The following is a 16,757-nucleotide window of genomic DNA, read 5'->3' as shown; positions in this document are numbered from 1 at the left end:
ATATAACTACAGAAACTAAATTGATTTTCTGGTTTTATGACCTTTTTAAAGGCACATTAATGTTCTACATAACTGAGTATTTGCACAGTACTTTATTATGTGAAATACCATTAATTTCAATGGGAGTTTGTGTAGTATGGTAACGATGTCATTAAACAGTGCTGTTAAACTCATTGGGCTATTTACCATCCTGAATTACACCTGGACCCCCCTCCCCCTGAGCAGCCCAGCCTCTCCCACACCTCTGCCCCTGAGTAGCACAGCCTCTCCCACACCTCTGTACCTGAGCATTACAGGGTGCCCCTGCTTCCCCGGGCTAGCAGGGGCCAAAGACCAAAGCTCTGCAGCTGCAGCTAATGACTAACAGGACGTTTTAAGACATGGCCCATGTTATATCCATCTGCACAAGAGCAAGATTTTTCCAAAAGATACTGGACAAAGATAGAGACATTTACTGTGTGGCTATGCCACGAGATGGAATAGCTTCATTTATCACTCCATCCTAAAATGTCCCAGGTTTATTCTCACAACAACTTTGTGAAGAAGAAAAAGAGCAACTTTATTCCCTGGTGTTAAACTGATGCACACACAGAAGATATGACCTGCACATGGCAAATTTCTCCAGCAGCCTGAGCCATAGGCAGCATCCTGGCTAGAGGCTGCTTTACAGACCCATTACTGCTGCAAGCAGTAGGAACATCAGTATATGACATGTTTTGTAGGTGACTATTTCCATTTTAATCCATGGATAATAACTTGCATGTTCAAGAATTTGCAAGACTTTGTCCCTTTAATGTTGAGGCATTACATTGCATCTTCAGGAAATGCTTGGAATAGGGGAGGTGAGTAAGCTGCACCATCTTTGAAGTAGCTAGAGGAAGTTTTGCGCTCAGCATCACTGCTCTAAAGCAGTGATAGTCAAACCTCTTTCCTATGTGTGCTGAGGGAACACCTGTTTTCCCTCACTATCCTATCCATGCTGGTTGCCTTGAAGAGAGAAATTGATGCACATTTAGATTAGGGAATGAGAGGCTGGAGTGCAGCCCTGCAGGAGAAGATCTGAGGCTTTTGATTGATGATAAACTCAATTTGAGTCAACAATGTGCAGTCAAAAGGACCAACCATATACTTGGAGTGCCTCAAGGATGATGTAGCTAACTGATCTAAAGTGATTGTCCCATTACACTCATCATTGCTGAGGCCTCACCTCGAGTACTATGTGTGGTTTTGGACTTCACAATATCACAAGGATATGAAAATTTTAGTAAGTGTCCAAAGGAGGGCAACAAAGATACAGAAAGGACAGTTGGACATGACTTACGAGGATTGGTTGAGGATCCTAGGTTTGTTCAGCTTAGAAAAGACGAGACTGAGCGGTGACCACATCGCTGTCTGCAACAACCTCAAGGTGGGGAGCAGAGAGGGAGATGCCGATCGCTTTTACCTGGTGTCTGGTAATAGAACACAAGGGAGTGGCTTAAAGCTGCATCAGATGAAGTTTGGACTGGATATGAGGAAAAGGTTCTTTCCTGAGAGGGAGATCTAGCACTGAAAGAAACTCCCCAGGGAATAGGTCATCACCCCAGGCCCACTGGATATTCAAGCAGCATTTGAACAATCCACTTGGACACCTGATTTAACTTTCAGGTTTCCCTGTGTGGAATAAAGAGTTGGACTCAGTGATCCTTGTGAGTCCCTTCCAACTCAGGATATTTTATAAATTTATGAAAACACAGCCTCATCCTCAGCTTTCCACTTGAAATAGAGACAGCATACCACAACAGACCAGAAACCAGCAAGGGCCGGGTATGAAGGAAGCTCTCACTTTCCATCTTCATATCATGGTTTGTAGCCCAAATCATCTCTTTGACTTTAACCTCTGTCATTTTCTCTCTTTCCCAGTAATGGGTTTTTTCTTTACAATGGTTTCTTCCTGTCCCATTGAAGTCAATGAGAAATAAGATCAAGCTCTTTATTTTTCTTTTTGCGGTTTTTTTTTTTTTTTTTTTTTTTGGTATCTAATTTGGATTGCAGTTGTACTGATTGACAACTCTACTACAACTGCATTGAAATGCTGCCCAACTCAGTAATCTACTTTGGTGTCTTAATTAAGTAGAATCAAATTTGAATTGAATTGCTGTTCTTAGAGATCTTTTAGGGTGGTTGTCAATCCAAAGGTAAACACTTTTATAAAATTGCTGCTGCTTTTTATTTTGTAAAATTGCTTTAGATAAAGATATTTTTCTTCATCTCTTACCTCTCAGTACTTGCATTTCCTTATTTCATATTTCCTTCTATTTCCTTTTTCCATTTTTAATGTATTCTTTTCTCCCTCTTATTTTTTTAATTAGCTTTCTATTTGAATTTAATTATTTTTTTCTCTTTCAGCTAACTCTTGTCTTACACAGAGCACTATCTCACCACCCCCTTCAATAAAGCTCTGTCTCTCAGCTTCACCTGCCTCTTTGAATTCTCAACTCTCTAATTTATTTTTTTGCTTTTCTAATCCCCCTCCCCCAATAATTATTTTTTAACTCATGAGTTTCTGTTCCAGCCATAGAACCTAAGTTTCTCCACTTCCCTTCCCTTACATCAGTGCAATTCTGTGGGTCCCAAATGAGCAGTACCAGATCTGTACTCTTCTTGTGTAGAGAGGAGTCAGTCCCACAAAGCAAACCCAGTTAAGAAAACTGAAATGTTTCCTTTTGAACACATTGGGAAGCAACTGTTCAAAGTATGACAAATAATAGGAAAAATTTTCACATTTCTCATTCCATGAAGGGAGAAAAGCATTGCAGTAAGCAGATAATAAATATTCCTTGTCTTTACCCATTCCCTACCAACATTTCTCTTCCCACTCATCTTCTTTGTACAAAGTTCACATATGATGTCTCCTATGGGCACACATTCTGATCTTGTTTTTACTGCTGTTACACTGCCTTCACTGTGTTAATTTCTGTTCATTTCTCTTGAGTTATTCAAGCGTTAGCAAGAGCAGACTCAGGCTCTCTGTTGGGCTGGGATTTTCTCCTTTTTTGTCCTCTTACTTTTTAAATTTGATGTCCCAGCTGATCTTAAACAGATGGCTTTTTTCATTTCAGGAGTAGCTTAAGTCTGCACTCTCCAACATACAGCAGTTATCAGTTAATGAGATGACTTGTACCCTTGTCCACACTTGCATCACTACGGCTGCTTAAATGAGCTGATGTGCTGCAACCGAGGATTAAACCATCTCTTTCAATCCTGCATGCACTGCAGCACAAGCTACTCACTCCAGCAACCACAGAAGCGATTGCAGTCCTGGGAAACCAAGATGAGCAGAAACCCTTGTGCATTAAGGTAAAGCAACTTCAGCAGCAGAAAAATGAAAAGAGGAACATATCCTCTCCCTGCTCTTCAGATGCTGCTGAAATCCCGTACTATTTTCTTTTCAATTATATATTATTTTGTGTATTTTCAAATGCTTTTTTAATCCACCCACACATGCATCATTTTTGTAAGGTGGACTGTGAACCTGACAGAGTTAAAAAGGGTAACCCAAAATTCATGTCTGTAGACTACACCATTCCAAAGCCATGCACATAGAGTATGGGAAACACGTTCTAGAAAAAGAAGAAAATTCCTAATGGTGGAATACAGTCTTTGGGACTTCATGCTTCCAGGGTGAAGTAGCCACTCTGGTACCCTGAAGCTCAAAGAAGAGTTTCTTTTATAATAATGCTACATTTGTTGACACCACAAGGAACTCACAAATTTTGTCAGAATGGTTACAGAGGTTTTAATCCAAGTGTTGGACCCACCCTGATATTCAGCTATAAATGACTACCTGGCCATTTAAACTGTGGAGCTGAAGATAATTACATGCATCTTTTGGTTGTTATTGATCACAGAAACACCACAACATAACTATTTCAGCCCTAGGGCTAACTAGGTTCAGATGTACCCTCTCTTTTCTATGCAGACCACAGAAAACAAAGATGCTTTAAGGAAGGCTTGGAAACTGGTGTCTATTTATTTGTGCAAAAGTGTAATTTGTTCAGAGGACCTAAATTAATTGTTCCATTTCCCTATTACAGAGATAAAATTAATAATGTTTCTTCATATGTGAAGACAACGTTTGCACTGACCTGGTTATATTTGCCAAAACAAGAAAAATCCTCAGTGGTTGAATATTTTTTCTGTCATACACTATTACTCCCTTCTCTGAAAAAATTCTAGATTAGACTTCTTTGGCTTATTGAAGTAGGGAGCTAAGGCATGATTCTTATAAGCAGTTTTATGTAGTACGAAGACTCGGCAAGATCCCAACACAGCTCTAAGCACTGTGCAGACATCTACAGAAAGACAAATCCATAAAATCAACCCTGAAAGACATTTATTCCAATGTAAAATGAATGTATTATAATACCATTCTGGTTTGATGGTAACTGAGGTCCATCAGCTAATTAATTGTGTGCAGCACAAAAATAGTGCTGAAGGGACACAGCAGTCCCTGCCCTGGCGGCTTCACGAACTACTTCCCCTTCCTTTCCTTGTTATACTTGTGTGAGCTCTGCACACAGGCAGCAAGTCTTCAGACTTAGAAAGGATTCAAAATAAAGCACACCAAGACAAAAACTCCATTGTGTACTTTCTGATTAATTTTTGAGTGCACCTGAAGCAATTACAAGAGCAGTACTGCTATTCTTCATAAAGCCTGTCCCTTAATGTGCACCGTAATTAAAGGAAACTTGGATCCCAACAGACATGGTCTCTAAAGACTTGAGAGATTGGTAAGAGAGGGGGGGAGCAGAAGAACGTGAAGGTCATTAAACATAGCCAAGGTACCTCTGCTTGCCCCTCTCAGCACAGACCAATGCAAATATGTGGTCTGAAAATTAACACAGTTAGGGAGGAAACATCCCACAGGGGGAATCAATACCCAGCAAAGGATAATGGGAACTCTGTGCAAGCAGCTGTGATCTGCCCTCTGAACATTAGCACCTGTCGAGGACAGCAATCAATGCTGGTCAATGGGCAGCTCTCCTTACAGCTCAATTCACAGTGATCATTAGCTGGAACCAAGGCGGTGGCACCCCATGCTGCCAAATGGTGTCCCTCTCTTGCTAAATGTGGACAAACAATGACTTCCCCAAACAATTGACACTGCTCTTTTTAATCTTCTGATTTGGCTTTTTGCAGTATACAAGGAGGATCCATAGAATCCACAACTAGAAATTAAGTTATTCAGCTTCATTTCAGAACATGTTAAGGCATGATGGGCACTTTTCAATTCAGGCACAGCAAGGAATTTGGGTTTAACTATTTCCATCAGTGCCATGTTTGTCTTGTACTTTATTATTAATGAACCTTATTTATTACCCTTTCAAGAACAGTAGAGGAGCTGAACTGGAGATGGTCCAAGCAGGTTAGTACTTGAATTATTCTCCACAGGACAGAGAAATTTTGCAGGCAGTGACTTTTACATTTCAGTTGTATCACTGAAGACCACCCTTGCTGATGCCTTTTCCTGGTCTTAAAATTAAGAGTCAAATGCAGTTAGAAGGGGGAAAAGGGATTTTACCTTGGTATTTATTTTAAGGATTCTTGAGTGCACCACGTCCAGGTGGAATGGGCTGAAATGCACACCACAACGCACACCCCCAAAAGATCTGGTATAACATTATAGGTCTTACTAATTAGCATACCTATCAAAAATTCCCTAGTGAGAAGCTTGAATGAGCTCCCCTCCCCCCCCCCCCCCCCCCCCACCCACTAAGGAACCTTCCCCTGGATGGTTCTATCTTAGTTTACAGAATGTGTTCTGGAGAGGACCTTGGGGTCTGGGGCACACTAACCCCTACCTACGAAGCTTCTAAAATGTTTAGTCTCCTAGCTTGACAAACAAGTCCAAGAATGTAGGCAAAAAGCACTAAGAATACAGAAGCTGTAAAAAGGTATAACAGGGGTATAAAATAAAAGGCAAAAAATCTTCATGGCATCATTGTCACAGCCTTTGTGCTTGTCTCCATACAATCACACTGGAATATAGTAAAAAAGGGAAAAATGGATATAAGCAAAGAATCATGTCTTTCATGGGGCCATCGGACAGGATGAGGAATTAGCCTGATGTAGTCAGCAACAGGTCCTGAGAATATTTCTTTCACTCAGAAGGACCTTATTTTCTCTGCTACAAGTAATAACAAACAATATCAAAGTCTGCAGATTTTTTAGAAATTTTAAGCATGTCATTTTGACCCATGACTGTATGACTCCTCCTGATAGTCTCCAAATACTGTTGTACTTCAGTATCCTGAGAGAGTGTGAAATACGTGCAGTAAACTGAACTCTAAGGAAATCAAAGCCTGATTCCTCTAACTGCTATGTGACTACTCACATAATCAAAACTAGAACTGTGCTTCGTTAGACAGGGGTCTGTGAATCTTCTTTAAATACTAAAAGCCAGAAGAATGTCTCCAGAAGTTTGCAGGAAATCATAACAGGCACCAAAAATTACTCCAGATCTCATGTTTCCCAGTCCCTCGCTCTCAACATAATAATATCCTGTTTCCCACTAGAGAACCCAGTAGCATTAACAAACACAGAAATGCAGATTGAGCTTACTGAGATGCCAGCAAGGGCGCTGAAAGGTAGACAGCTGAGCAGTGTACTGGAAAATGACCAGATATATTTAAACTGGCACGATCCAGTTAACTACATTCTGAACTGATGCCAAAAGTTCAGGGGCATTGTGAGCGCATCTTACATAAGGGACACACATTTCTGCCATCTACGCCTGCTACTGAGCACAGCTGAGTGGAGAGCAGGGAGCAGAGAGCAGAGGATATCCTAGATTGTTCTTTCAAACTTGACACAGATTTCCATTTTGTCACGTTCTTAGCATGTGTGTTTATTTTCCTTGAATATTCAAGCATTTGGTGCTTTACAGTTGCCAGAGCTTATGAAAAGTGCATATTTAGCTCAAAGAGTTCCCAGATGTGAATTTCAAAATGACACTGTGTTGATTAGCTATAGAAGGCAGCCAGTCAAAGAGCAGGAGCAACAACATGTGACTTGGCATTCCCCAGCCAACCAGAAAATAGTCACCCATTTATTTTTCATTAATTTTCCAAAATCTGGGAATACAGCAAAAGTTAAAAGCAGGAAAAATGTTTCTGTTTTCTAATCCCTACTTAATATCTTACCTTATCATCACTAATATTTTGCCTCCTCATTTTGGGAAGGGGTCTTGAGAAGACCTGTGGGGTCATTGGAAAACTGTTTCCAGGACCTAAAAGTTCCTCCTTAACTAAAGTCATCCCACTATGAAGACACCTGGGGCTCTGCCCCACCTCTGGGGAAGAAATGAAATTACAGTGAAATGCCTTTATTTTCTCTAAATGTTATGCATTGTTTGCAGCTGATCATTCATCATCACAGCTCCCGCCATGAATGATTCATGAGGGGACAGCTGTTCCCAGGGCCTCGGTTCCTGAGCTGCACATACCACAGGAGGCTTCCCCAGGCTGGTTATGCCAGAAGCTGAGGACCTGAGAAGTGCTAATGCTTCTTCAGCTCAAAGAGCTTCATTTATTCAAATGAAGGGAAGGCTACAATGCACCCTCACAGTGCAGTTAAGGCGTAAGGAATGGGCAAGTGGGTTATATAGAGAAATAAAAAATGTTTCAAAGTGTACAATAAGCGAGATTTTTTGCAGAGGTGGTATCAGTCTGATCCACTGGAAATACTGGGATTAAATATCCTGTGGAGGATTCTTCTAGCTTCTGCAAAATGCATGCATAAAACACACAAAACTTCATTAGAAGTGTTGACCTGTTCTGCAGATACTATTTGGTTTGTGTCTTATTTTTCAAGAAAAGGACAGTATTTAAGCTGTAGGCACTACAAAGAAGAGAGTAAAGCCAGTTTTCATATCCATTTCTGATTTGCTTATGAGTCTTGTCTTTGTATAACAAGCTGTTTGTCTCTCACTTTCATGAACAGCGTGTATAGCACTTTCTACTGCAGATAGAACTAAACTTCACCTAATGAGGCTTTCCAGCTTTAAATTAATGGTAATTTAAAAACAATATCTTCCCTCTCTCTTTACTATTACTTCAACTGAAGAGCAAAAGCTTAAGATAGAATTTTTTTAAATCTACTCAAAAATCACTGTTGGCAATATTACAGTAATTGTTATTATAAATCAGCTATTTTTTTAAACACAATTAAAATTTTGCCCTAAGAAAATGGGAAACTGGCAATAGAACTGAAGTGGCAAACATTTTCTGCACTGTGTGTAATGTTGCACAAATCAGGAACATATCTTATACCTTTTTCTCCTCCTTTGTTTCCTTGCCCTTTTGAAAAAAAAGCTAGGATAAATTACTTCCAGGATTATATTCTACTAGCAATTTTAGAAAATCCCTAGACCTCAACAACTGCACTGAAAAAAGAGTGGTGCAACTCTTTCAAGCTCTACCAAAAAAAAAGAAAAAAAGAAAAGAAAAAAGATTGGATTGCCAAAATCTGATGCCATTTCTAATAAACAGCACAGATGTTTAAAATACACACAAAATGCTACTTAGACTTTGGGGTTTGAACTGTTTGAAACCACTTTGGTTGAAAAAAGCATCATGCACTGATATTTCAAAATAATAGTTCCTAACTGGAAATCTTCTAAATCTGCAGTCCAAGTTTGGAATTCACATGTCACTTCCTTCTTTAAGGAAGAGTAGTTGACAACGCAGAATGGAATTAACTGGTTTTGGGTTTTTTTAACCATACAGCTTTTGTGTAGGTGTTCTTTATCTTGTTTGGCTGGTGTTTTCTCTCAGCCTCATTCTGACCTTTCACTCGACCACCACACTCAATCTACAAAGTATTGAAGGTTATTTATACCACAATCATTTTTTATACAGAAGTGGGCAAGGGAAACTCAGCTGTTTGCATATGCAGGAGGGCAATTTAAAATAGAATGAATTTCAGATGCAGTGCTGGAATTCTTTACCATGTCTTCATAAGAGATGTACAAACCACTTATGCTGCAGTGAACAAGGTTACAAGTCACACATCGTACATATACTGGAGTTACATGGTTTGTGGTAGCCCTCTCTGACAGTGCCAAACTCTGTTCTCAATCTCCGGAGACAATGGGCTTGTGTTGATATAAAGTTGCAGAATTTGACTTTAAATCAGTAAGCGAAACACCAGACAAAAAACAACAGGCCTCTGCAGACATATGTCATTGATCAGATATTACTTGCACATGGAAATTTTTTTTAGTTACAGAAGAAAACCTTTTGTTGTCTCCAGAAAGACCAAAACTATATCTAGGCAGTCAAATGCTAAGTAGCTCCCTGAAAGCAGTAATGGTCACCTTTGCTGTAAGGGAAGAGAACCATGGGAGGGTTTCCCTGGGGAAGAGGCAATGCATCCAGCCACCTTTTTTCCCGTTAACAACAGTTAGTGCAGTCCAAATTCCTCATCACAGAGACATATGGCACCAACACCATCATGCCTGCTTGCAGCTGGCCACCAGCTGGGTTTGACTTCATTCACTACCTCTCGCTAAGTCCAGCTGTCCAGCCAGATTTTACCCAGTGAACAGTGCACTCATCTGAGCCTTGAGCAGCCAGTTTCTCTGGGAAAATGCTCTGGGAAACAGTGTCAAAAGCTTGACTAAAGTCCACAGCACCCACAGCCTCTTCCTCGTCCACTGATCACCTTGTCATAGAACGAGATCAGGCTGGTCAAGCAGAAGCTGTCTTTCATAAACCCGTGCTAGCTGGGCCTGATCACCTGGTTGTCCTGCATGTGCCACAAGATGACACTCAGGATGATCTTCATCATGACATTCCTCAGTACCTAGGTCAGGCTAACAGGCCTGTAGTTCCCCACATTCTCCTTCCATCACTTCTTGTAGATGGGCATCACATTTTCTAAGCTCCAGTTAACTGCAACCTCCCCAGCTGACCAGGTTTGCTTACAAATGGTTGAAGGTGAGCACTTCCACCAGCTCCCTCTGTACACTTGGGTGGATCCCATTGGGCCCCGTGTGTGTCTAAGTGGTGTAGCAGTGATTAACTATTCCCACTTGCATTATGGGGCTTCATTCTCCTCTCCATCTATGTCTTCCAGCTAAGGGGCCTGGTTAACCCTGAGAACAAGTGGTTTTATGTTAAAAACTGAGGCAAAGAAGGCATTATTACCTCAGCCTTTTCCTTATTCTTTGTCACTATGTTTTCCCCTACATCCAAAATCCATGGAGATTGTCTTTAGCCTTCCATCTGTTGCTCATGTATTTAAAGAAATTTCTGATTTTTTTTTATGGCATTAACCAGATTAAGTTCTGGTTGGGCTTCAGCCCTTCTAATTTTCTCCCTACAGAACCTCACAACATCCTTGTAGTCATCCTGAATTGCCTGCCCCTCTTCCAGTGATCATAAACTCTCTTTTTTTACCTGAGTTCCAGCTAAAGCTCTCTGTTCAGGAAGGCCAATCTTCTTTCCCCCTGACTCATCTTTTGGCACGTGGGGATGGCCTGCTCCCGTACCTGTGGGATTTTCTTGAAGATTGCCCAGGCTCCCTGGACTCCTTTACTCTTCAGGACTGCTTTCCAAGGGAGTTTGTCAGCCAGACTCCTAAACAGGTCAGAGTCTGCCAAGGTGGCAGTTCTGCTAACCCTCCTCCTTACTTCTCCAAGAATCAAAAGTTCTATCATTTTGTGATTGCTGTACCCCAGATGGCCTCTAACCATCACATCACCCACTAGTCCTTCTCTGTTCACAAACGTTAAGGTCCATCAGGGCACCTTCCCTAGTTGGCTCATGCACCAGCTGTCAGGAAACTAAAGCAACCAGCCCGGTTGTAGACCTCTGTACCCATGACTGAACTGTTCTCCAATGTTCTTGGGTGATCCAAGAGAGATCCTACAGGGGTTTCCTCAACTGAAAATCAGTGAAGAAGAAAGAAAAAAATGCTGTGTATGTAATGGGCAAAAGTGGAAATTCTTTGAACCAGTTAGCACAGCAGCATGTTCGCTGTGACTTACGGACTTTAAGCATTATTCTGTGATGCCTAATAAACCTTATATATATGACAAAATAAAAAATTGAAAGGTCAGTTTTTCTTACAATAACATTCACTACATTTTTTTCTTTGCAATACTTAGATTTCAGTTCCCACAATTAATACTTTTGCATCCTTACTTGAACACAGCAAATATTTAAAAAAAACACTGAAATAATTCATTCAGACAAATGCATATGTCAGAAAAAAGGTCCAGCTGCATGAAGGCCAGTTAGAAAGGGAATGATTTTGTAGGTGCTGTTGTTCACTACCTAAAACATCACTTATCTTTCTGAAGAACTTGTCCTGGAATAATGCTAGACACTTTTTCCCTAATACCAGTAGGCTTCTATGCATATGTTTATATCCAGAATGTTATCTCTATGTTCAGTCATTTACAAAGATGTTTGTGTGCTGTGGCTCTTTTAAAGGCTACTGATTCCTGCGGAACAGCTAACCCACTGTCCACTAACCTACTGCCAAGCATCACTGTGGGAGACAAAACCTCACCACTCACAGCAAATTGATGCTGAAACTACTTCAGATCCACTCTGCCTTCATGAATATACTTTCTGTATAGTAAGTGGTAAAGAAAACTGTAAAGCAGAGATTGGACTAAATGACTTCCTATGGTCATTCCAAACCGAAATTTACCTCTAAATCTATCACAGAATCACAGAAGGGGTCGGGTTGGAAGGGATCACAGTGGTCATCTGGCATACATCCCTACTTCAGCAGAGTCATTCCAGAGCACATTGCACAGGATTGTGTCCAGATCATTCTTTAATATCTCCAGTGAGGGAGAATCCACAGCCTCTTCGGGTAATCTTGTGCTTGGTGACATGCACAGTAAAGTTCTTCCTCAAACTGAAGTGGAATCTCCTGTGTATCTGTTTCTTCCCTTTGCCTCTTGTCCTACTGCTTGGCACCACCAAGAGAACTCTGGCTCCATCCTCTTAAGAACCTCCCTTCAGATACTTAAATACATTGATGAGATCCACTCTCAGTCACCTCTTCTTGAGGCTGAATAGGCTCAGCTCCCTCAGCCTTTCCTCATAAGAGAGATGCTCCAGTCCTTTAATTGTGTTTGTAGCCTCTGCTGGACCCAGTCTAGGAGTTCCATGTCTCTCTTGTACTGAGGAGCCCTCCCTCAACCTGCTGGAAATGTTCTTCCTAATGCACCCTTCCTAATGCACCCTTCTAAGCCAAAAGGACACACCACCAACTCATGGACAGCTTGTTGTCCACCAGCGCTCCCAGGTCCTTCTCTGCAGAGCTGCTTCCCAGCAGGTCACCCCAGCCTGTACCAGTGCCCAGGGCTATTCCTCCCCAGGTGCAGGACCCTGCATTTGCCTTTGTTAATTTCAAACTGTTCCTCTCTGCCCATCTCTCCAACCTGTTGAGGTCCCTCTGAAGGGCTGCAGAGCCCTCTGGGGTATCGCCACTCCTCCCAGCCTTGTGTCATCAGGGAACTTGCTGAGGAGACCTCTGCCCCTTCATCCAGGTCATTGATGAGTGAGTTAAACAATACTGAACCTTGGGGGACAGCACTAGTGACAGGCTTCCAACTAGACCCTGGGCCACTGTCTATGACCCCCTGGTATCTACTGTTCAGTCAATTCTCAGTCCACCTCTCTGTCCACACTTCCTGAGTTTGCCTACAGGGATGTTGTGAGAGACATGGTGGCAATGCAGTACATGAGACTGAAGCCTCTCTTACTGCAGAAACCTGAGGATTCACCGTCTGTTATTACCAAGCTGTTGTTACAGTTCTGCCATAATGCATGGGCTCATATCTTGATCATGTGAATTGTCTTCCTCTAATATGCTTTTCCACATAAAATACTAATATATTTGTCTTTATAATTAATATACTTCTAAATTATAAATATACATTATATAGGCCACACAACAAAACCTGTTGAAGACAGTGTGAGTTAAAATAAAACCCAAGCGACTCTTTTACAATTTAGCAATGTCTGTGCACTGTACTACATCTCTTAAGCAGAAGCCCACACAAGAAGATAGAACATGAAGCACCTTTCCTGGGGCTTTACGGCAACAAGGGGTTTACTGCCAGGAACAGCACAGTTCTCAGCCATGTTCAACAGTTGTGCAACACTGATTTGGAGCAACATCAGAATGGGATCCCCACTTTGTAACAAAAATAGGGCTGACAAAACTGTGGAAGGTGACAAAACTTAACAACAGATACAGCATGTGGTGAAAGGGAATGCTGCTTGGAGCATAACATAACACTCACAGCACTGCTGTTTGCAGGAAGAGAGATGTTATTCCTGCCCACCCCCCCCAACACAGACACACTCACACATTGTAATGAATCACAGATAAACCACTACATTATTCCAGCAGATTCAAAGGGCTGTTGTAGAGTAGAAGGCTGTGGGGGTGGTTGTCCTGCTGCTGACAGTGCCAAAGAGTTGCCTCATTTCACTTGAGAGAAGGCATTCCAACATTACACATACAGAAGGGCTTAAAAAACCTCTTTTCCCATGTATGCTGTGCTTGCTATCATGAATGCAGGCCTCGGATATTAACCATTTCAGGTTATTTCAATTAACAGTCCACTGCTTGGTGTGCATGGCTGGGCACTCAAAGTCTACAGAATGATTCAAAGTATGCACACTTCAATGGAGAGATATGTCCTGACTTCCATCCTGGTTCACATGGGCTCAGGCTCGAAGAGTCTGCACATGACTGGTAATTTTTAAATGATTACAATGAAAGGAAAGATTGCCTTTTTAATGTCCAAGCACAACAGCTGCAATGTCACTGGGGTTGTGTTCTGAGATGCTCCTAGACTGCAGCCCAAATAAGCATCTTAATGATACTTTGAAAATATGTAAAGCACTTCTTTTATATGCAATGACAATTCTGTCTGGGCACATTGTCTGTTTGTCCAGCCAGAACAGAATTAGAATTAATGAACCAGATTCTACTCTGATTTGCACAACGTGCAGCTACAATAAAAACAAGAAGGTTACACTGTGTGTAAATAGGGGGAGACTTGGACTATTTTATTTGTGACAATGAACTTACAATTAGATAACACCTTTCAGCACTATGGAATCTCCAGGTTCTCTGAAAAGTGATGTGCTACACAAGGCTCTGCTTTATTTACATGCATCTACTGTTTAACAGTTTTTAACTAGCAGCATCAGAAATTTCATACAACAATAAAACTCTTTATATTAAAGTAACAGAAATTTTAGGGAAGCAGACTACAACTACCTGTACAGGAATTTGGACACTATGCAAGCACTTTACTCATGTAAGAAATGCCTTTGGAGCCTTTAATGATCACACATAATGATGATCTTGTCTTGTTACTGTATAGATAAGACAGCTTATATCTGGCATAGCGTCCCAAAGGTGAGAACACAGATGTGGCAGCAAATAGTTGTCCTAAAGGTATATTGCTGACTCAAAGAGCTATCATTCCTTAGTCGCAGTAATTCTTATGTATGGTAGTGTTACCAATTATGTTATATATTGAAATTTCAATATATTACCATTTATATACTGTAACAAATATATCTGGTGCTAAACCAGTAGCAACATATAGGCTAGCTTCTTGTCTTTAAAAAAAGGTAAATAAAATAAGTTCATTAGGATGTACAGCATTGTCTACTGAAGGAAACAGCCAAGGTCATGCAAGTTAGTACTATTGACATCTCAAAGGAAGAAAGTGATGACCTAAATGCAACACAGATGAAAATAATGATGGTTGGCAAAATAGTAATAGCCGACTGTATTAGTGGGAGGTGAATTAGGAACAGACAAATGAAGCAATATTGGTTCCAGCAAATCTCTCATACTCCTGCAACTCTTTTATTAGACCAGTGTAAAGGCAGCAGCATCTCAGGCAATACCTTATGTGTCTCAAGGTTATAATTGCTGTCATTGGTAGACGTTTGGCTTTTGTGGGTTCTTCTAGAGCATGTGAAGTGTTATGCAGGAAAATATGAGCCTGTCAACAGCTCTTCCAGTCTGAAAGATGATCCACCACTAATTTATAAACTCATAAAGGAAAAAAAGGAACAGCTTAATTCCAAAACTCTTGGCTTTTTGTAAGTAATGTCTTGCTATATAAAGTAAGACAACCTAATGAATGATATCTGCTTGTCAGCACTCTGCACTCTGCACATTTCCTCATACTAATAGACTCATTAAAATCTGGAGACCAGAGAAGTTTGTAGCTCTCCCACATCCTGGCCTTTCACTTGGTTTTACCTAGAAAAGACAATTGTCCACTTTCTTCTTTCTTTCAATGACAGTTCCTGTAATTAAAACAAGACCTGGGAAACAGGATTCAGCGGGGAGGGGAAGAATGCTAATATAAAAGTACTGAGAAACTTTAAGAGGTCTCAGCTGCTCATCAGGTGACATCTACACAGCCACCAGTGTGCAGGTGAATAAGGGAGGTATGTCTTAGGGACAAGCAACAAATCAAGTGTGAGACCCCAGCGATCAGATGGAGAAGAGGCCCCTGGGAACTGGCAGCATGGTCCTTGATAGTAAAGTGACTTCAGTGAAAATGTATGGATATCAGCATATGGTTATGCCATCTGACTCCTTATTATATTTTAAAGGACAGAGGTCTGGTAATATCATGAGGTTATAATGCTACAGCAGTCCATAGCATGTGTGCTTCTCCCCAGTAATATTTTTGTCTCCTTCACACACCTATTAGGCTGTGTCTGTCTGATTGACTACAGCAAGTGACTTTGGCAGGGCAACACACAGCCCTGAGGAGGAAGGGCTATAACATATTAATATAAGAATGTAGTTGATTACAATATAAGCTGCTGAAAGTGAGCTGACTATAGCACAAGACTGGAAGAATGTGGCCGTCTGCAGGGTCCCACCAGGAGAATGCATCTATCTATACCTACAGTGTGTGGCTGACCCCAGGCAGCTGTCACGCAGTTGCAGTGGTCTGATGGGGTCGTCACCTATCAACCATTGCACTGCCATTATTGTGGGTTTAAATACACCTCCTGTTGGCAGCTAACTGTGGTTTCTCTCCTGAAAGGGAGAAGGAGGAAGGAGTCTCACTGCATTTGTTAGAAAGTTTGTGAATCTCCACTTTGACAGAAAGTTCATTCTTCAACTGGCAAATGACATTCAGCTCTTGTCCTCAAGGGAGTGATCCCATTATTAAGAATCTGATTTATTTTTAATAACCCTTCTGCTGTATATATAGGAACACCCTGAGCATTATAATCTAAAAAAATCCCTAAGGGTAATTCATTTTGGAATAAATATATTGTCTGGGATTTTTTGAATAGTGAACTGTAATCAAATGAGGTGCATTTTCTATGTCTGATGTCTTGTTAGACAGAACTGGAGTGTATGGGGTTTTGTTTTCTGCTTCTGAAATGCACAAGCAGCATTTAAATAATAAATCATTTTAAAAAAAATAGATCTAAATAAATTCTTAATAAAGAACAACCAGTCCTGCAACCAGACCTATCAGGCCCATCCTGCCTGAAAGCCAAAGAGTCCACCTGCTCTGAGCTGACTGCTATATTTATACATGTATCAGACTGGGATTTGCCAGTTACTCTCTGCCAGTTGACGGAGCTCAGCCCTGCATGGTCTCAGAGAGGATGCTTAGGATAACTCTGCATGGGGCTGTGGCCACCCTCTCCAGATGGTGTAGCATGCCTTCCCTTGCCTAGCTC

The 16,757-nt window shown here is 41.1% G+C and overlaps 1 long non-coding RNA gene across 1 annotated transcript in view; it reads right to left on the bottom strand.

The window, feature by feature from the left end:
* LOC125322616 overlaps window positions 1–16,757 on the bottom strand; it is a 235,961-nt gene that overhangs the window by 75,386 nt on the left and 143,818 nt on the right. Inside the window, exon 8 of the long non-coding RNA XR_007202114.1 lies at window positions 1,322–1,451. This is a non-coding gene — a long non-coding RNA (uncharacterized LOC125322616). The remainder of the gene's footprint in view (window positions 1–1,321; window positions 1,452–16,757) is intronic.

This window comes from Corvus hawaiiensis, chromosome 3 (assembly GCF_020740725.1).
Source record: "Corvus hawaiiensis isolate bCorHaw1 chromosome 3, bCorHaw1.pri.cur, whole genome shotgun sequence".
NCBI lineage: Eukaryota > Metazoa > Chordata > Aves > Passeriformes > Corvidae > Corvus > Corvus hawaiiensis.
Note: the sequence above shows the minus strand (reverse complement) of the source record. Positions and strands in the feature narration are given on the sequence as shown.